We start from the raw sequence: 20762 nt of genomic DNA on the forward strand, positions 1-20762 counted from the left end.
GAATGTGGCATGAATGAGATGGGGGTTGAGAAGGGGGGCTGAGAAAGGGGAGGATTGGGGGGATGGGGGTGAGCGAGGGTTGGGGGGGAGTAGTTACGGTTAACACTGTGTTTGCCATACCTTGCCCTGGTATTGAAGAAATGTAGTCCTCCACATATCAACCAAATAAGAATCACAGCCTAATGTTACTAGCTTTTGTGTATCACTGCTTTCATTTGGTTATCTTCAGTCCAAACAGAAAGGTCACAGAAAAGTTAAATTGGTTATGTTTTTGTAATTTAATCATATTCTCAACTGGAAAGGTAAGGTTATGTTCTGAAACTACTTGTAACAGACACTGGGCCATGTGCATCAGCTTCGCTTCTCAAATCCAGTTTTGTACTTAAAAATAGAAAGGAAAAAAAGGTACAAAGTACTTTGAACTCTGGGAAATGTATTTACTGCTTAAAACTGATAAGGAGTTTAGCCAGGTTACTAAGATCTTCTCAATTTTACTGCAAGACTTCAATGTCATTCATTCTGAGTTGATGGAATTATGGACTTGATCTAGTGAGATTTTAGTCACATTTTGGTTTTCAGGCCATGATACAAAATAGCAAGGTCTTCATTTATTAAGTAAAGGATATATGTAAAGGGATAATGACTAGGAAAAAAAGACTGTACAGGTTTTTTGTTTGTTTTTTTGTTTTTTGGTTGGTTGGTTGGGTTTTTTTTGTTTGTTTTAGTGATAAGTTAATTAAAAACAAATGGAGAAAAGCATTGTTTAAGAAAAAAACTTTTTTAAAAAATAATAATTTGACAGGAGTATGTCAGAGAATATTAAAAACGGTTGTGTTTAAAATCCAATGTGTAAAGTAATTTCTTATACAGGTAAATGCCATTTGCTACCTGAGTGGAAGAGCTTATGGTTTTGGTTCTTCCTAGGTATGTGTGCTGTCAGATTATGGTCTCTTAATGATTTTCATAAGCCTTAATTCTTGCACTTGGGCCACAATTCATTTAGCAGTTAAATTACTACATCACATCAGATTTAGAGCTGGCAATCTTAATCTTCACAGCGTTATCTGAAAATCCCTAGTTCTAGTACCTAAATGACACACCAAAAAAAAAAAAAATTACAAAACCTTACTCTTTTTATTTAGAAGGCAACATGTTTGGACTTTAAAAGGAAAGAATGAAGTTTTTATTAACAAAGAAGCATCAAGTATAGTAGCATCTAGAAGTAAAATGGCATGATTTTTAACTGAGGACATAAATAAAACCTCAAACACTTTAGACATGCTAGTTAGGAAACTCGTCAGATAGTTTAACAAAGTGAGAAAAAAGTACTTATTGTGAACAGAAAATAAAGTTCATATTTGAGGAAAAAAATGCAAATAACTTCCTTTTATTTAGGGTAACAAAGAGTTAAAATCCTATTCACAAAGCAAATCCAGAAAGACCTTTGGTTGTGGAAAAAACAGTGGGAGTCCCTTTTTCCTTTTATGCAATAGGGAATAGGAAACTTTTTTTTCCTTCCTTTTTTTTTCTTTTTTTTTTTTAAACTTAATCGTTGTGTACCCATCATGCGCACAAACCTGTAAATATAAAGAAAATAATAACAAACACAAATTAGTAAAAGGGTTTTGTGTGTTTCAGTGCATAATGAAGTAATGGCTGTGTTTTCTAAATGGGAAATGTAGGGCTTTCACGGTGGAGAACATGCTGATTACTGTATTGTGAGTGGTTGGCTTTTGATTTTCCTAGATGGATTAATTCTCAGAACACAACAGCTTCCCTGTACTCCCCCAGTGGAGTCCTAGTCTCCAATAGGCTTGTTTTATATGGTAGGGGATTAATACAGCACAGCAACCAGTCATAAAAAGCAAGCTTTATTGAGTTTGTAAAGAGGCAGAATAGTCAGATCAAGTCTTGTGACCATCTTATCGCTTTTGAGTGCTTTCAAACAATAGTGATCAGATCTTTTTTTAAGGTCTATTTTTTATATCACGAGTAGAATTTTAAAAAGCCTCTTTTCACTTCTTGTGAGAAACAATTTTAAATGTTTGTAGAGTTCTGATTTTTTATTGCTTCATCTAATAACTTAGATTTGTTTTGCCTTAGGTACTTGTAAAATACATTTTTTGTAAATGTAACCAACAAAAAATAAAATCCCTGGCACTTAATGCCATTGTCACCATCTTTATTTAGCAATTGATTTTATATTTTAAACATGGTGTGAGTGTTTGGGCAGGGAGACTTAAAATTTCCCCTTTATTTCCAAGTAAAACCAATGCAAATGTGAAGTGGCACCTAAAGCTACTTAAATCTTTCTTTATACCTAGCCTCATCTGCATCATTGTCTCATGTTGTCTTAGAACTTACTGTCTTACAGTATTGTTACAGGCTTCTTCGTATTAAATGCTAGAGAGGAAGAAATTGTGAGGTAAGCAGAAGCAGCCATTTTTTTTCAGTTTTCACTTCCTCCCTAAAATCGCTAAGGTCTCCACTTTGTGCCACCATTCTGGCATCTGTCAGAGACAGGGACAGCCGTAGGGCTGCGGGAAAAGTGCGCAGAACTCGGCAAAGGGCGTCCGGGTGCCGCAGCCTTTAAAGCTGGCCTCCTCCCACTTGGAGGCCCAGCGGTGCTGTCCAAGGTGCTGATGCCGCTCCTTTCTAGCTGTTCGGATGCGAAGATGTTCGAGGCTCCGGGTCGTTCACCAGGTGGATTGCCACTTAATTTCCTTAAGAGCTGCTCCTGGGTATGTTGAAGTCACAGCAAGCTAAAAACATGACTGAAGACAAATGTTTCTTGTTCTTTTATATGTGGGAGATACTTAGTAGTTGTTTACATGCAGACCTGTTAGCAGTGTCCGCATTTAAGATTAAATAATGCTTTCCATATTGAGATCCATTTCCAGTTGCTTGTAGTTTGATCAAATGGTAATTGTGAAAACAGGATTTCTTTCCGGACTCCAGAAGTTTCAGAAGTTTGGAATTCAAAAAGGCATCCTCCTTTGTGTACCTCTTCTGATAAATGACATGGAGAAGACTGAGGTACTTAACAAGTCCTTTGCTTGGTCTTCACGGCCAGTCAGGTTTTCCACATCTCTTGTGTCCCTGAACTTCTAAAACAGGGTTCAGGAGAGCAAAAATCTTCCCAGTGTAAGAGTGGAGCAAGTCTGAGTGAGACTCATCTCATGAGACTGAATGTATACAAGTCTATGGGACTAGATGACACGTATCCCAGGATTCTAAAGGAACTGGCTGATGTGGTTGCCTACCTGCTCTCCATCATATTTGAAAAATCTTGGCTGTCAGGGAAAGTTCCCAGTGACTGGAAACAGGGAAACATTACTCCCATATTCAAGAAGGGAGGAAAGGAAGACCCAGGGAATACATGCCAGTGAGCCTCACCTCTGTACTTGGGAAGATCATGGGACAGAGCCTCCTGGAAGCTATGTTAAGGCACATGCAAGATTTAGAGGTGATCCAAAACAGCTGGCACAGCTTTACCAAGGGCAGACAGTATCTGGCCCATCTGGTGGCCTTTCATGATGGAATGACAGCATCAGTGGACCAAGGAAGGGCAACTGACGTTGTCTACCTGGAATCATGCAAAGCTTTTGACATGGTCCTGCACTACATTCTTACCTCTAAATTGGTGAGATATGGATTCGAAGGCTGGACTATTTGGTGGATAAAGGGTTGATTGGATGGTCATAGCTAGAGTGTCGTTGTCAATGTCTCTATGTCCAGCTGGAGGCTGGTCACAAGTGGTGTCCCCCAGGGGTCATCTTGGGACTGGAGCTCTTCAATGTCTTTATTGGTGACATAGACAGTGGGATTGAGTGTACCCTCAGCAAGTTTGCTGATGACACCAAGCTGAGTGGTGCAGTTGACACAGAGAAAGGAGGGACATTGTCCAGAGGGATCCAGACACACTCGAAAAGTGGGCCCACATGAAAACCTAATGAGGTTTAACAAGGCCAAGTGCAAGGGTCGAGGCAATTCCAAATATGAAAACAAACTGTGAGAATTTACTGAGAGCAGCCCTATGGAGAAGAACCTGGGGGCCCTGATGGACAAAAAGCTGGACATGAGCCAGCAGTGTGCTCTTGCAGCTCAGAAAGCGAACAGTATCCTGGGCTGCATCAAAAAGGGTGGCCAGCAGAGAAAGGGATGTGATTGGCCCCCTCTACTCTGCCCTTGTAAGGCCCCATCTGGAGTACTGTGTCCTGGCCTGGGGCCCCCAGTACAAGAAGGATGTGGAGCTGTTGGAGAGGGTTCAGAGGAGAGCCACTAAGATGATCAAAGGGCTGGAAAACCTCTCCTGTGAAGAAAGGTTGAGGGAGTTTGGCTTGTTTAGCTCGGAGAAGGCTTCAGGGGGACCTCACTGTAACCTTCCAGTGCTTGAAAGGAGTTTATAAGCAGAAGGAACAACTTCTTACATGTTCTGATAAGTAATAGGACAAGGGGGAATTGCTTTAAACTAAAAGAGGGGAGATCTAGGTTAGATGTTTGGAAGAAATTTTTTACTCAGAGGGTGGTGAGGTGTGGGAGCAGGTTGCCCAAGGAGGTTGTGGATGCCCCATCTCTGGACACATTTAAGGCCAGATTGGATGGGATCCTGGGCAGACTGATCTAGAGATTGGCAACCCTGCCCATAGCAGGGAAGTTGGAAATAGATGATCTTTAGGTCCCTTCCAGTCTAATACATTCTATGTTTCTAAGATCTAAACAGATTAAGCTGTATATATATATATGTGTGTGTGTGTATATAGATATGCACATATATATTGTCTATATGTGTGTACATATATATATATGCATACATCTATATGAGTGTATCCATATGTAGGCTATGCTCTTTGCATCAAATGCTACCATCCAGCCTTACTTAGAAGATAAAAGCCTAATGAGAAACATGAACTCTGTTTCTCTGCAGTTTATGTCCATTCTGCCTGTGCTTTCCCTCAATTCACTTTGATTTGTTTTCTGAAGAACTTTTGAGAATTCTTAGCAAAAATGTCAACAAAACTACTTTATAAAGGAATTACGGGTGAAAATACCTACCTGCTTGGAAACCAGCAACATTACTAATACCTGTGAGGTGTCTCATTCTTAATGTTATTTCTTCTCAGTTGGACAAGTGAGCTCAAATACATTTTTACTTCTTCTTAAAGACAAATTGCATTCATAACACAATTACAAATCACCAATGAATTTCAATAATAGTGTCATTAAAACTACAGCACATTTGTTGTCATTCTAAACATTTGCTTATCGTACAATTCTTTGCAGGGTGGCTCATGCTTCACTCTCTTATATTTTCCTTGTTAAGTCCTTGTTGTAGGAGGCATTCATTACTGCATTTAGACAGACCTTGGCACTCACTCTGTGTTTTCAACAGCTATCTTGCTAAATATTGTTTGATAAGCAATTTTTTTACTCCATGATTCATAAATTGGTTCTTCCAATCCCTAGCCTGAGCCTATATGTCTCTGATGATACCAAGACATATCTGTAGTGTATTTTCCATTGTCAGTGCTTTCTTCTAAACTGCACCATCCACTATGAGCCTGCATTCCATGGGTTAAAGTGTATTTTGATATTAGAACAAGCTTTCATTATGTTTTCCTTCTTTCTCCCCTTTTCCCACCCCCCACAATTTGGAACGTTAAGCTTTCTAGTTAAGCTATTATGGTCGCCATAAACAGGTGCATGCTCTACAGAGGGTCTCATTCTGTGGTTTCCACTGGCATCCCTGGCCTTCTGAACTCCCCTTTGCTACCTCCTTCCCCCTCAATAATTTTTTATGAATGATAGCTTTTCAACACCCTGGGAACAGCTTGTTGGGAAAAACACTCTTCATGGGGTGCAGTCAAATCCTACACATTTCTTCAAGGGAGTTTTATAAAAGGAGTGGTACTGTGCTGCAGATATGACGTATGCTTGAACACCCTCACCCCTTTCTGCTCATTCCCGCACCTCCCCCTCTGTGATAAATTTGCTTTTTAATAATGCCTGTAGACTCTCGCCACAGGTGCTTCTCAATTAAAATCCACTTTGTTTAAAAACTGGAGGCTTGTTTAACTGAGCCCCTGGTGAGAGTTGTCAGATCCCAGGATAGGTGACAAAAACAGATTGCTGGAACTCATGAGTTGCTTTGAAAATACCATATCCCAGGGTACCAGAAGGCAGTTTCACTCTTAAAACAAATCTGTATGTTTAAGAAGCCCTGGACGGAATCCCTGAGAGTTGTCATTTTCAGTGCTTGGCTTTTTTAAGTCCATGTTTTAACATCATGTTTTGTTCTTGAAACCTTTCTCACACCCCCACCATTCTTTTTACTACAGATTTGTCTACTTAGAAAATACAGAGGTAAAAGAAAGGTATATTTTTTCCAAGAACACACTCGCTTCAGTATTCTAATAATATTTGCACAAGATTAATTGAGACAGCAAAAGAGAAAAAAACAAAACAAAACAAAAAACCCTCCATTTATTAAATAAAGAAGAAAAGAAGGGAAAAGAGGGGGAAAAAAGAGAAAAGAAACTGTTTCCTAAGGTATTAGGATCATGATTTCTTTTTTCTTCTTTTTTTCTTCTTTTTTTTCTTAATCAAAAGAATGGAAAATTTACTTTTCGGTGATCTGATCTTTCCCTTGCTCTCTCAGATCTATATTTTTAGCATTTTGAACACATGTAATGTCCTCAGATATTGCTTACCAAAGCTCTTTGGAATAACTATAGAGGGTGGATGGGATGACTCAGGGGACTGGTAATTGAATATGGAGCCTTTTCACCTTGAAGTCACTAGTTTGAACCTAACCAAAGTTGCTAGCGACCCAGTGGTTACCCTCAGATAGCTGTTTAGTGGCCTGTCTGAAGTGAGTTGGTGGTCTCCATCCAGCTTTTCGCAAGCATCTGTCCACATCACAGAAACCACAATCACAGCTAGTACTAATTAGCAGCCCTGTTGGCAGTATCGGTAAGCAAGGCGAAGGACTAAATTAGCCACTGAACTGCCTTCAGCTGTTAGAGGTGGTCCCTCTGAAACAGAGCCAAGGTACCCTTCCTCTGGAGTTGTGCAGCAGGAGCTTGGTTCAATGCGGTCTGAATTGCACGTGTAGTTTGTCCCGTTAGAGATACTGATACTTTCCTATTTGCACAGTATCAGTCTGTCTACTTTTATTTTGCTCTCCCTCTGCAATTTATTGATTCCTGCATTCACCAGCATCTCTATATGTGGTGGCTGGACTGTTTATCACTCAGATAAACAGTCCCTAACACCTGAGCTAAATCTACCACAGTTAGAATTCTTGGCATTTTATTCAGTTTTGCAGCAGCAGCTACTACACCACGAGTAGCTATCAGTTGCAAAATCTCCATCATTTTGTAGTCATCTCTTTCTGAAACATTTTCACATTTTTTCTCTGCAGGAGGTTTCTTTCTTTTCTGAAGCGAAAATAAATAAATAAATAAATAATGTCTGCATTGAGGGTATGAGGATAATGTGGGTAATTCCTGCATTTTAGAAAACATACAACTGGGAAAAATAATGCAGTGAATATACTGTATTTTGGGAGTGTGAGAATATAGCTGCCACATCTGCTGTGATACGTATATATCTGAATCCCAGGGCCCACAGAGGATTCCCCTTTTGGTAAAACGCATTTGTGTTGACACATAACTCTATCTGTGGTAGTCCATTTGCAAGATCATAGAGATACATGGAAATAGCTGTAGGCAGTTATTTCTGAAAAGCCCAGCTTAGGGCTTTCTCTTCCTTCTTGTTTTTGCAAAGGCTGAGAAGTTAATTCTCGAGCTGATTGGAAGGGCCCGTTTAAAGAACTATGAATTGGCAGATATCTTAAAGCAGTCAAGATAAAGAAAAAATTGTTGCTGTCTCCCAGGAGCTGGCTGTGACTGCATTCCATCTTTAGAGTTTAAGCAGAAAAGAGAGTTACGCAAAGTGCTGCGCTGAAAATGTCTCTTTGACTGAGTGTTTGTAGCAGAAATACTAGAGGCAGGAGGAGGTTAAGTCTTCTAAATAATTATGTTTTTATGGAGGGAGTTTTTCTCTCATCTTTTGAAGGAAGGAGATGGGAAGAACCAAAGCAGTAGCAACATTGGTCTTTCTTGTTGTCACAAGAGTGACACAAATCATAGAGTCATAGAATGGCCTGGGTAGAAAAAGACCTCAAAGATAACCTAGTTTCAACCCTCCTGCTATGTGCAGGAACACCAACCACCAGATCAGGCTGCCCAGAGCCACATCGAGCCTGGCCTTGAATGCCTCCGGGGGGGGGGGCATCCACAACCTCCTTGGGCAACCTGTTCCAATGCGTCACCACTCTCTGAGTGAAAAACTTCCTCCTAATATCTAACCTAAACCTCCCCTGTCCTAGTTTAAAACCATTCCCCCTTGTCCCATCACTATCCACCATGTAAACAGTCATTCTCCCTCCTGTTTATACGCTCCAAAGGAGGAAACAGGCCTCATAACAAACCAAAACCCAGGAGTGAGACAATCCCCAAGTTCTTCCTGCTCACATAAAATTCTTATTCAAGGCATTTCCAAATAAAGGTTAGGAACTGAGCATTGTGAGCACAAGGTATCAGTACAGTGCTATTAAAAGCAAGTTTCTTTCCTCTTTCTATTTAAAAAATCTGTGTCCAGCTGTGAATCAAAGCCTTTCTGTAGCCTGCCATGTTGTAAAATGGAATGACACAAATATATACAAGTTCTCCTGAAAAAAATAAACATGAAAAAAGCATTAGCTGGCAATTCCAGAGTAAGAACCATTGAGTCAACATGATTTTAATCATGTGCTGCTTGTTCATCTCAAGGGAAGAAATGCCATTATGGCAGACAAACATCACATGGCAAAAATGATTTATGTATAATGTACTGGTAAAAATGAAAAAGAGAAGGAGGAGCAAAATTTCTTGGGTAATAGGGGCTAGCCTGAGATAACAGAGCTTTGATAGTCTATACCAGGAGAATGTCTGTATTGTCATACATACCCTTGAAGCCCTCCCTTTTACTTTGCCAGCAGTACAAAGATCATGGAAGTTCAGGTGCCTCACTAAAGTAAAACCAAACCTAGGAGAAGGCAAGACCAGTTTTTGCATTTGACAATAGGGCAGAGCTGTGAAGGTGCAAGTAGCTTTGACATGCCAGTGCTTAAGCCCACGTTCACTTCATTTGTATGGACTGTCAAATACTTGGAAAAATTCTCAGTGATCTTTTGATTTCTGAAGCTATCCAGTGGCCTAATTGTCCATACCCAGCAGTTGAAACAGTGCATTCAGAGGCCTGTCTTTAAATTTCTGAACTTCAAACACTACCACTAGTACATTATACATAGATTTGTATCTTTCATTTGATATCTCTCTATGGTGTGATCTATATAGCAGAAAAGAACCCACATCTGTCTGTTTACACCACCCTGGAAATCCCAGTGGGCAACCAAAAGAGTTGAGCACATAAAACTGCTACGCTACCAACAAACATAGTATGTGAAGTACCTCCACCCACCTGCCATTGGGCAGATTTCTAAATCATATCTGAGAACGGAAGAAATCAGATCAGGAAAAGAGGGGGGGAGGATAGACTGAGGGCTGTAAGGAAAGGACCTGTTGGAAAAACTAACCTGAAATTAGCTGAAGTAGCATAAGATGTTATTTTATTTTAGTGCAGTAGGTTATGTTTAGGCCGTATTGTGATGCATCTCATCAAATCAGATCATTTGACATAGGGGCTGAGGTTTGAACCATTTTATGCTGAGAATGTGCAAGTTCCTCTGACCATTGTCATTATAGGATGGTGGGAAGGAAACTTCCCATAACCCATTTTGAAAATGTAGGAATAATTTTCCAATGAGAAACGGAGAGAAGCTTTAAATTCCAGGTTTTCCCTGGCCAATGAGGGTTGTCTGGATCGTGCTTTGTTACAACCTCAGGGTTTCTTTATATTGTTATGGGCCTCACTGAAGAGAGCTGTGATTTTTTGGCTTGACATGCTTCTCGTGTCCAAAGATTAAGTTCTAATCAAGAACTTAATATACAAAATATTGGGTGAATGTACCTGAATTTTAATCATTTGATTAGCCTTCTCTTGGCATCCAGCAAGCTGATCCTCATCGTATGTCCTTGAGAAGTAGAAAATATTTCTGTTTATTGAGTTGATCTTGTATTATGCTGCTTGATTTGCAATATCCAGTGAGCTCAGAACTCTGCTTTGGCTGTTTTGCTTTGTTTTATTGTTTGGGTTTTTTTTTAATTTGTTTTTTTTCTCACTGATGCTTAATCAGATGTTCCACTTTAACTTGATACGTGAAAAAATAACAAAGTGCAGATGTTTTAAAGATTTTGTTTCCAATAAATAGTTTTTCAGTCAAGTGCATTAGCTGGTTTTAAGCCTTTGTTACTGAGATAATTTTTCACTGATGCAGAACATCTTCTGTACTTCTCCTCTTAAAAAATGGTTACTCTTACAGCATTTATTTCCTGCATCTGGGTAACATTTTTTTTCTCCATTCTAGTTATATTCAGTTTTCTGATATTTTTTTTCCTTTTTTTTTCCCTTAAAGCAGCACATTATAATCAGTTTCCATGAGGAGACATATACATTTTCTAAGAGCTTAAGGCTACCTTGCAGTACACACAGCATCTTAGTTCTCTACTACAACAACAAAAAAGAAACTTTAAATCTTTTTCTTTGTTTTTTTTAAATCAGAAACTTAAGAAGTAGATTTTTTTTTCTTTTTAGCACAAAGCCCTTAAGTTCTTCATGACAACAGAAAATCTAACCAACTTCTTGATTTTGAGTGCTTTTTTTGCTCTTCCTGACTTGCTCCCTTGTTCTGTTTGTCTTTACTGTGGAAAATGGCCACAGTTCCTCCATTTTGTGCAAATTTGATGTACTGCTGGGGACCCTGGCAAGGTACCAATACAGGTCTCAGATGACTTAAACCCTTCCCATGGGTATATCGACACATTATTGAGCAATTACATTCTCTTGTGGCAGTCATCTGTGAAATAAGTAAACTCCCTCTATTAGCCACACAATGATATCATGCACCATAAATGCATGCTTGGCCTCCATTGTGTCAATAATCAGTTACATTCTCCAAGGAAGAAATGTGAATATAGTTCTGAAACTACACTGACTAATAACCAGGTCAGTTTTATTACCTGTTTCTACCTTGAGTGCCAACATCACATTTAATGTAAAAGATTAACATAAAAGGAGAATGCATATAGGTAAGCATAAAGTTACTATTTATTCATTGTAAATATATTATTAACTTCTTTCCTGGGAGATGGAAATAGAGGCCAAGAGAGGAGAGTGATTTACATTTAGATCTCTTTTATTTCCCTGTCTAAATGAAAGCAAGTTGTAAAGATAATCTTTTCAAGAATAATTTTTGTAAGACTATGACGTACATTACAGATCATGTGGATCTGCTTACACAAGGAGAATATTTATGCATCAAAATTTTAATGTCTTTTTTTCTCTCTTTTAAAAACATGTACATAAATGTTTTGTAAAACTTTGTAAACTTTCAAAGGCAGTATCTATCTACAAGATTGACCTTGCTTTCTGGGTACACTTTAATAGCATGGGCTAGCTATCAATAGTCAGCCTGTGCTTAGGTGCTTTCTTCAGTGTTCAGGTGTCTGCATTTAGTGATCTAGTCAAGGCTGATCACTCTTGCTAATACAGTATTTTAATTTGTAGAATTATGAGGAATTATGCCTAGTGATGCCTATGTAATGTGAAGATTAGCTTCTGGGAAATATTCAAGATGGGATGGGGCTGACAAGCAAAACAAATGGGAAATATTCTACCATGTGAGGGAGTCAGGAAAGTTTGAAAGATTCATACTGCCCTTGGATAAACTTAATGACCACAGGGTGGATTGTGGCCTTTGAAAGGGCAAAACCCAGTGCTCTTTCCAGCCTAGATAACCCCATGTCAGAGGTGGATAGTGCTGGGTGTCCCGCAGGCTGTAATCCTCACGAGGCCAATCACAAGTTGCTTCCCATGACACTTACATTCTGCCTGATGACAGAGCACACATCCCAGTGTGTTTTTGAAGGTTTTAAGGTATTATTCAGTCTGGATGAATGATTACCTTTTGCTTTCTCATCAGAGAATATTTATGATTGTTGAAGCAAGGCTGAGTTCCTGGAGACAGGATAACGCGTGGCTTTGTGCTGCCAGACAGAGAGTTCCTTTTGGTGGTCACACCAATGTTTTTTCATACTCCCACGGACACCGCAGCTTCTTTGGATAAGGAAGAAGATGATGGAACACAGATGAGGGGAAGAAATGGCCTCAGAGAACTTGGATACGTGGGGGTATTTTTACCCTTTGGGGTTTTTTCTTCCTGAATTTCAATGAGTAACTTATTGGAAACTTCTTTGGGTTTGAAGTGTTTTGTTCTTGTTCCACACACACAGAACTGTCTTGGGTTGTTTTGTTTGTCTTTGTTTGTAATGCAGCTGAGATAGTGTGACCTGATATTTTTAAAGTAGTAAACGAATGCCTTCTGAGAGATCTAGAGGGGAATAGTGGAGGATTTTTTCAAGCTGGAAACATGAGTCATGCCAAGGACAATTTGTTGCTGTGAAAAATGTGTTAGAGATGGGAGGAGGATTGTGTGGAAGCTACTTCTCCTTGTGTGCCCCATACACTAACCAGTCTCCAAATGCCAGACCCCAAAAGCTCTTCCACAAGTCACAAATCTCCTTGTATTCCTTTTATTACCCCCTTTCTCTCCCCTCTTAAGAAAAATTGTAGACTAAACTTCCAACCCCCCACATTAGCAATTATCAGGAACTGAATGCCAAACAGATACTTCCTGTTTCATTCGCTACTGTCCCAGTATCTCCTATCACTCCGTTAAAATAAACAATAAAAAATAAATCCTGGCTTATTGTTGAGGTAACAATGGCAACGGGATTACAAATCTGTCTGAACTAATGCCTTCTTGGACCCTCATAGAAATACTCTGCATCTTATCCCTTCCTGTTTAATCATTGCTAGAGAACATGAGGTTCTGGAATTTAGGAGTGTACTGTTTTGGACACTGCTGCACACTGGACTTCAGTGTGCATGGATTGCCTAGTACACCCAAGGGTAATAATAAATTGCCACATCAGTAAACTGTCAATAAATCGTCAGATATGGGGTAGAATAGGAGGATAATGTGCCAATGACAGAGTGCCTTCCAGGGATTTCTGACCTAATTAACAGCACGATTCTCCATACTAGACCTGTTTGTTTCCACTTCATGGCTGTTTGTATGAGCACAGTCCTGTTTCTATCTTGCACAACTAAATTAATGAGTAGCACAAGTTTATTCAGAATGGGAACCCGTGGACTAACTTAATAGTTTGTACTTAATGTTTAGTTGGCATTTCTATGTCTATACAAAGAATATGTGACAAATGCCACAATAGTGGAAGACATGACTAAAATATTGACTACTCTAAGGTAATTCTCTTTAATGATAATCGTCTTGCCTTGAGAGCTGTCATTGTCATTGCATAGCTTCCTCACTTATCTGTGAGAACTGGTCAAAGTGGAGAAGAGAACTGAAATTATCATTAGTATTGAAAAAAAACCACTATTAGTCTGAGTTACATCTTCCTGTTGGTGCTGATGGCATTCAGATACAACTTCAGATAGGCTTTGCTAGCTCCTACTCTTGAACTAAGAGAGGAAATTGCATTGTTTTTGTATATCTGTTACCACCTACTTTTGATTTTGTTGCTCAGAAACAGCTAACATTTCAGGTAATTCGAGAAGTTTAATGAAGGTACGCTTGACATGGGTTATCTTCAAACACCAGAATATGCTGAGAGCTTATGTTGGACAGGACAGTATTAAGAATTGAAACAAAGCTGGATGAACTGGTTTTATGGCACAATGAATGCATGTATGTGTGTTTATGAATATTGTGGAATTTTTTAAAAGTGAAATAATCACCATTTAAAAGTAATTTTATATTTGTTGTAGCCTTTTGTATTAATTTATTGCTCTATACAAGCATTTTTCATATTTGTTTTATATTTTCCCTCAGAATTTCTAGCAGATTTGTGGAAGCTGGATTTTGTGGCTTCTGAACCTCTACAATCCCTTTTCACTTAGCAAGAACCTGAGGTACTCTATGTTGGAACCGAGGTGCAGAGAGCTGATTAGTGGTGATCAGCACCAGGTTAAAATTGTAGGGAATTCTTGAATTTTATTTCTGGTGTGTGCTTTGCAGTTCTGGACAAATTGCATCAGGGAGCTTTTCAAATACACAGATTTGCAGGTTTAGCAAATGAATTGTGAGGCAGGCTCTTAGAACAGACAAGAAATGGGCTAACAGTGTTGCATTAGCAACAAACAAGCCCTTTTCACAAACTGGTGGAAGGGGCTTTTGGACCTCCATCCAGATTTGGGAGGGGTCAGGGCTTTTGAGGCCAACCATGGGGATTACAGGAGATAAGAAATAGTTCTTTCTAATTGCATTGAGAGCTCTTTTAACAGAGCATGTTGAAGTCAAAAGTACATACAGGTAAAAAATGACAGTATAGTGTTGGAAAATGGTAACCTTGTGGTTCAGTCACTGGATAGGAATCAGGAGTCCTTGGATCAGTTTTTGACTTTGCCACAGACTTCCTGTGTTACTTTCAGCCAGTCACTTAATCTCTACATCCACCATCTGTGAAACGACAAGGCCTGGAACAGTTTGTCTCTGAAAGCATGGATCTAATTTAGCTGTTATTATAAAAGTTAAATATTAAGGAACTGTTACATTATCATAGGATAAAACCACGCCACATCTATTTTCACTGTGAACTTCGTTCTTTTTCTATTACGTTCTTTTTCCTGCAGTTTTCACTGCATGCAAATAAGTAAAGCAGAAATTCAGGATGTATGTTTCAAGAGCTGCACTTACTGACCTTGTGTCTGACGCAAAAGTAAGAGATGCGTATTTAATGCTACTGGAAAGACTTCTGAGCTCATTGTTCAATAAAACAAAGAACAGAAACATACAAAATAAATGTAATTAGGCTCTGTGTCTGTCTGAACACAGGCACAATGTCCTCCACATGTAGACATACACGCTACTGTGAATTCTTTGTTCAGATTCCACTAATATTCTTTAGAGAAGGGAAATAGCTTAGATAAGATCAATTTTCTAATGTGTTCCCTCAGAAAGGAAAAAAGGAGTGATCCTAAGAACGACTAATTGGAATGTAAAAATTTCTGATCTTCAGTAAAATAATGGATATGATGTCTAGAATGGAAAATTTTCACTATATTTTGAGGACAGGTGAGTAACTAGCACCCATTTCCCAAACTAGACTTTATTTTCCAACTTCGTCTCTCTTCGAATATGCATAGTATGTTTGTGTTGAGGTGCTTCCAGATATAGGGAACACCAGTGAATTTCAAAGAAATCTTCACTATTCATTTAATGAAACATGGAAGCTTCCTATTTGGTTGGCTACATGTCCATGTAGGGAAGATGATGATGCAGACTCTTGAAAAGGTCAGCATTGGGTTCATTCTAATTTTAAATATTTATTAATAAATATGGGAATTGTTAATTATCTAGCACAAGGCTGAACTAGTATATCTATCCAGCAGAAATGCAGGGACATCTGTAGCACAATTACAATGCAAATTAACTGGCAGTGAAGGAATTGGTGTGGAAGCATATGTGACATTCACAGTCAGCAGCTTGACCAAGCTAGATTTATCGATATCTTAGTTCTAACTGATAAGAAATTTCTCAGCATAACAGTCGCCTCCAAGTGATGTAACCCTGAAAGGTACATATTGCCTCCCCCTTACAGCCATAACCCAGCAATGCAAGCTAGTAATAGTGACCCACTATGTTTTACAGATGCTTAAATATTCCAGCTGTGATGTGTCTACATTGTCACATGCACTGACCTGTAATCCCTGGAGTATTCACATTACTGGATTAAGCCATCTCAGCTTGCTGTCTGATGTTTTTGAGAGGTGGCATCATCTTTTCTCTACTGAGTATTTGATATGGCCCACAGACTCAGACTGGTTACAAATTACTATACAGCAACATTTTCGAGAACATTTGTTCAGAGATCTATAATGCAGATCTCTTTCCAAAAACTCTAGAAAGCATGCCTAGACCCATCAAATCAGGGCAGTATTCAGTTGGAAAGTCACTCACCTTTACTGGAAACAAATCATACGTATTCTTTGGATTGCCTTTTGTAATGCAGGAGCTGTTACAAACCTCAAAACCAGAGAGTTGCTTTGGCTTCTGCAGCTACCAAAAAATTTGTACAGTTGTGTTCTCAGATGGTTTGGCACAGATTTAGCAGCACAGTTTTGCTCCAAGCAGCCTTTGTATCCCTTACTTGTCTGCTGGGACAGATGTTTGGTGATGTCCTGAGTCTACCATGAGTTACTCTTGTACCTTATTGTGTTAGCATCTTCTACAACATATGTTACATTACTTTTGCTGAGATGGGTTGTATTTTATATTTGGAGTTGCATACAGAGCCTATTAAGAGCCGACAGGGGGCACAGAGGCCCACCTGCAGCAATCTCATGTCTAACAACAGCCTGATTCATGCAATAACCTTCCAGAGATGAGCAGAAGTCTCTGCTTGGAAGAGCTGTCTCATACAGTAGTAGTGCAATGCACTTCAGAGAAATATATTATAATCAACCACATATGATCTAGTCAGTCTTTTCTACTTCTGTTTTTTCTGATATATATGCTGAACCTTAAATACCATATAACACAAAATTCACAATAGTAAAGCAAAGCTTCATTTCACATTTCTCAGATCAAACAAATTCTGTGCCTGATAGTGTCACTAACGGTGGAAGGCAACAGAATATTTTAATTAAAAAGCTAAAGCAAAGCAGTAATAATTAATGTTATCTCACCAAAACCACACCCATTTCCCCTGCAGCTAAACAAAACAGCTACCAAAAAGCAATAGAATAATGGATTAAAGATGCCTTCTAGCCTGGAAGCTTTAGACAATACATTACCAATACATGATTCTCAGTAGGAATTTTGCAAGGAGTATCGTCATTTAGAAACACAGTCAGCAGGCATCAGTTTCATCTTTTTTTCCTTCTTCTTTTTTTTTTTTTTTTTTTTTTTTTTGGCATTGCAGACTGGCAGTACTTCTCTCCAGATGTACCATTTGGCACATTAAGCTATTCTTTTCTTAGAAGGGGAACCTATGGTTTTGCCATGTAATGCAAAACACCAATGGAATCACTACATAAGCAAAATGCCAGTAATGGTATAGTGGTCCAGCCACAAACATTGGTATGTTAATTTTGTTTTATTTTTCCCAGTGTGTCATCTGTACTACTGCATTTTGCATCGGGACTATAGCTGGGCTGCTTAGTATCAGATTTTAACGTGCATTTTCAGGGAGAGATTTAAGCTAGGAAACTAATGGTTTTGATGCTTTAGGGAAGAAAAACAAAACAAAACAAAACAAAAATCCACACTTAATATGGCTCTAACTATCATTTTATCCTGATTTTAGAGAACAGGCCAAATTTACCCCTCAATTATAGCTGTTCAACCTAACAGCTGCATGCAATGATAATGATATCCAAATACGTTTGAAAGCAAGTAGTTTATGCTAAATCTGTGGCTTAGACTTGCCATTACTTTCTAAGAATAACTTTGCCTTTAAATGAAATTTTGGCTTATTTGTAAGAAGATTTAAAAAAAAATAATAACATACTCAGTTTGCATTTAAAAAGCAGGTGATAGGTGTCTTAGTCTTCTGTGCTGTCTTCATTCTTCAATGGCTCATCAAATTGTTCAGTTTTTGCAAACATAGTAGCTCTTAAATTGTATCTCCTGCATTTCAGCTTACTGTCTGAATTGGTTCTCTGCTATGGATGATCAGTGAATAGAATCATAGAATATCACAAGTTGGGAGGGATCCTGAAAGGATGACTGAGTCCAACTCCTGGCTTCACACAACACTACCCAAATATCACACTATGTGTTTGAAAGCATTGTCCAGATGCTTCTTGACCCCCGGCAAGCTCAATGGCATGATCACTTCTCTGAGGAGGCTGTTCCAGAGCCTGACCACCCTGTGGTGCAGACCCTGTCCCTAACCCCCAGCTGCCCCTCCCCTGACACAGCTCCATGCCGTTCCCTCGGGCCCTGTCGCTGTCACACAGAGCAGAGCTCAGCGCTGCCCGTCGGCTCCCTGTGAGGAGCTGCAGCCGCCATCAGGCCTCCCCTCAGCTTCTCTGCTCTGAGCGCAACACACCAAGGGACCTCAGCTGCTCCCCTCCAGTCTTCCCCTCCATACCCTTCACCACCTTTATAGCCCTCCCTTGCACACTGTCTAATAGTTCTGTGTCCTTCCTGTACAGTGGCAACCAAAACAGTGCACAGTACTCAAGGTGAGTCTGTACCGGTGCAGTGTAGAGCAGAACAGTTACTTCCTTTGCCCGGCTATCAATGCCATGCTTGATGCACTCCAGGTTACAGTTGGCCTTCCTGGCTGCTTGAGCACACTGTTGGCTTATGTCCAACTTTATGTTGACCAAGACCCCCAAATCCCTTTCAGTAGGGCTGCTCTCCAGTGTCTCATCCTCCAGTCTGTATGTATAGCCAAGGTTGCCCCTTCTGAGGTGCGTAATCTGGCACTTATTCTTGTTCAACTTCATGTAGCTGATGATTGCCCACCTCTCTAATTTGTCTAGATCTCTCTGTGAGGCCTCTCTGCTCTAAATCAGGTCAATTTAGCTCCTGTCAATTTAGTATCATCAGCAAACTTGCTCAAAACACCTTCTAGTCCTACATCCAAGTCATTTATGAAAACCTTACAGAAATCTAGTCCTAATATGGAGCCCTGGGGAACCTCACTAATGGCTCGCTGCCAGCCTGATGTAACCTCTTTCACCCTAACCCTTTGGGTCTGAACCATCTGCCAATTGCTCACCTGTCACGTTATGTTTTTGTCTAGCTGTGTGATGGACATTTTATCCTGAAGGACACTGTGAGATACTGCAGTATCAAAAGCTTACAGAAATCCAAAAAGATAACATCGGCTCACTTCCATGGTCAACTAGATGGGTGAACTTGTCATAAAAGGAAATGAAGTTAGTTGAAAAGGACCTCCCCTCATGAACCTGTGTTGGCCATGGCCGATGACCATATTGTCCTTCAGGCGTTTTTCAGTAACTCCCAGCATAATTTTCTCCATCGTTTTACCAGGCACTGAAATGAGACCGACAGGCCTGTAATTACCAGGATCTTCTTTCTTGCCCTTCTTGAGACTTGGAGCAATGTTTGCTGGCTTCCAATCAAATGGGACATCTCCACATTCCCAAGACTGTTGAAAAATAATTCAGAAATCTCACAATGACATCAGCCAGATCTCTGAGTATCCTGCCTGGGACGAATCCCATTGGGGAAAAAAATAAAATAAAATAAAAAATAAAAGCAGTGAAAGAAAAATTGGGTTTAGTTCCTTTCTGAGAGCAGAAAATGTGAAGAGGGATTACATGCTGAAGGGGTTTGTTGATCACCACCCTGTTTTTGCATGTTAAGAGCAAAACATGAATTTTTCTTTACCTTTTTTTTTCCTCTTTTCTAGATGGACATGGGTGTTCTGTGGACCTTATGGAGATATCAGGGCCTGCTTCTGTAATAGGTGCCATTCACATGTGTTTCAGTATAAAGAGCAAGAAGAAAGACTGGGGAAATGAGAACAAGCCAGGGTAGGTACAGAAGGAGTGATGTGCATAGGTTCGTAAAGCATATCAGCACCAATATGATGTTTTTTCTAAACCCCCCGTAATGCTCTGAATTGCTGGGAGCTGACAAGAAATATCTCAAGGAGGATTGTTTTATTCTTTTTATGTTTCCTATACACCCACTCTAGCCCTCTGCTGCTGGATACCATCAGAGGCAGGATATTGGATTAGACAGTTGTTTGGTCTGACCTAGCTTGCTCTCATGTAGTGATTTCCCAAGCTGGGTCTATTTTTTCACCTTGATGTGAAGTAATCACAGAGCTTGTTCTTTTCCTACTGCCTGTGCCCTGCTGTGATATGTTTGATGATGTAAGTCTTATTTCTGATTTGTTTGTATAACCATGCCCATAGTCTCTCATCAGCTAGGCATAAAGTAGGGCATAAAGTAGGCTGAGGGTGAGGAAGTGAGTTGTGTGCACTGTGCTCCCACAGCAAGCAGCTCCTCGCTGCATTAGACCAATCCTGGGTGAGTGAGAAGTCCTGATTTTCCCAAATTCATAATCAAATCTTCCTTGGCTGGGTTGCCATATGAACTTGGGAGAAATGTTGTCATCTTGGGGAGAGAAAGGCAATGTACTCCCCAGTCTGACTCCTAACTTGTGTTCCTCTGTATTTTACTGTTTGCTGTAACAAATATCCTGTAATTCAAGCTCTCCATAGGTGGGGTCAGGCTGTGCTCAGCAGAGTTTCAGTAGATAGCAGATTTCTTTCAATTTAAAATGACAAGTGTTTAGTTTTTAACTGGCTCCTGCCATTCACCATAAATCTCACCTTTCCTCCTCCCAGGTTAAATATGTCAGCTCTGACTTTTGTCCATCCACACATTCTGAAAACAACAGCTTCTTATTGCCTACATATAGAGAGCAGGGGAAGATAAACAGTAAGGAATAAAAGTTATTTCTGCCCAAGTTTCTGCTTGAATTATGTTGTGTAGCCTTTCCAGCTTGATTAACTATAGTATTAAT

General features: G+C 39.6%; 1 long non-coding RNA gene across 2 annotated transcripts in view; it reads left to right on the plus strand.

Annotated features, from left to right (window-relative positions):
* The first annotated feature begins 12526 nt into the window (after positions 1 to 12526).
* Positions 12527 to 20762, plus strand: part of LOC121107699 — a 60623-nt gene continuing 52387 nt past the window's right edge. For both annotated transcript variants that reach the window (XR_006932209.1, XR_005842014.2), the window contains exons 1-3: positions 12527 to 17329; positions 19638 to 19761; positions 20584 to 20677. This is a non-coding gene — a long non-coding RNA (uncharacterized LOC121107699). The remainder of the gene's footprint in view (positions 17330 to 19637; positions 19762 to 20583; positions 20678 to 20762) is intronic.

This window comes from Gallus gallus, chromosome 1 (assembly GCF_016699485.2).
Source record: "Gallus gallus isolate bGalGal1 chromosome 1, bGalGal1.mat.broiler.GRCg7b, whole genome shotgun sequence".
Classification (NCBI taxonomy): Eukaryota; Metazoa; Chordata; class Aves; order Galliformes; family Phasianidae; genus Gallus; species Gallus gallus.